We start from the raw sequence: 1,799 nt of genomic DNA on the forward strand, positions 1-1,799 counted from the left end.
GTCTTATTTGTAAAGATAAAATAAAATCCACAACTTTTTCCAACTATCCTGCATGTTTAAATATCCCCATTTCTTAAGTGCCTTATAATTATTGTTTAATTTATTAAGTAGACAGTGGTTGAATGAAGAACAAGAATTGATATTTCTGTATACCAAAAAGAGTTGGCACCTATTAGAGCATATTTCATGAAAAATTTAATGTAAGCTGGAATTTTAAGCAAGTGCAGAAGTAGAAATGTATGGGTGTATTTCTGGTCTTTCACTCATTTCAGTGTGAAATTTTATTGGGGTTAAGGTGGTTTCATAATCCAGCAAAGTGATCAGTTACAAGTAAATGTTTAGGTTAGAACATGATAATACAGACAGACCCTCCCTTATTTGTGAACACAGACTCTTTTCCATGGCAAAGAAGTATTCAGAAAAACACAAGGGTTAAATCTATTTAATTTTAAAAATCTATTGCCAACAAAGACAGGTGAAAGGGAGCAACAGTGTCCTTTGCTTTCTTCATTTGGGGGAAACTACATATATAAACTAGAATGTTATCAATCATATTTAAAGAAATCCAATATTTTAATGTGTGTGACTGGGAAAAGCAAGGATCATATGAAAAAAAGACAAAAAAATGCAAAAAGAATATAAATATCAACGACAGTAGGAAAGGAATAAGACCATAGAAAATTTTTATTAACCTATCAGTTTAACATTTTAGATCTAGCTCCATAATAGTCAGTGATAGCACTAAAACTAAAGTCCAGAGAGCAGACAGAATACAGTGAAGATGAAAGAAATGATTTTTAAATGCTCTTAACTTTTTCCAATACATTTATGTTCTTCACAAATACAACATACATGTATATTCAGTTTTCCAAAGGATTTGTAATCTCATCTACTAATTTTAATTAACTTAATCAATAGAACACTTAACTACACTTAAATTTATGTCTTAATAAAACTTAGTATATAAGTAAATTCTTTAAGCAGAGAAAGACTCAGCTTTGTTTTGAGGTTTGGAATAAAAAGGACATCATTGCGTCTGGAAAGCACTGGAATGGTGCTGATGAGAGCCACTGGGTCTTACTGTCCTTGGTGCCCTTTTCTTGCTGTTTCTACAATGCCACTCCCTCAGGTTGCCCCTCTGGTGTGAAGTCTCAGGCACATCCTCTGTTCAGTTTAAAGGAGATGCACCTGGACAAATGAACAAATTAACAGCACTTTCTAGAAATCATCACCAAACCACCAATACCAGGATTTTCCAGCTACAGCAACAGAAGTATCTACGAGGATGATACAGGGCAGGAAGCATTTCACATAAGAACAAAGTTGGTAGCCATATCAGGATGAATATAGTCAAAATTTGCTGAATGACTGATGAGAAAATGTATGGGCCAAGTGCTTAACTGGTATTGTCTTATTTAAACCTCAAAACTCATGAAAGGTAAGTACTAATAATATTTCTGCTTTACAGATGAGAAAACTGAGGTTTAGAGAGATGAAGTGACTTGTTCAAACAGATAGTGGGAAATGGGTTTAAATAGCTTCTGATGAGCAGACCTAAATTATGTAACAGGTCTTAACATTCAGCCCAACCAAATAATTTGTTTATCTTTTTTTAACGTTAAAAAATTTAAAGATTTTAGAATTCTCTTACTACTAAATCTAAACTAGAGATTAAAACAACTACTGATCTCTTTTCTAAGATTTGTAGGAGGTGTGATAGTTTGGTCACCAATTTCAATTTTGAACTTATAAACCTCATATGTTTTGGTGACATTCAATATATTATCAGTTATTGTACC

This window comes from Spermophilus citellus (genome assembly GCF_964194105.1).
Source record: "Spermophilus citellus genome assembly, chromosome: 2".
Lineage (NCBI taxonomy): Eukaryota > Metazoa > Chordata > Mammalia > Rodentia > Sciuridae > Spermophilus > Spermophilus citellus.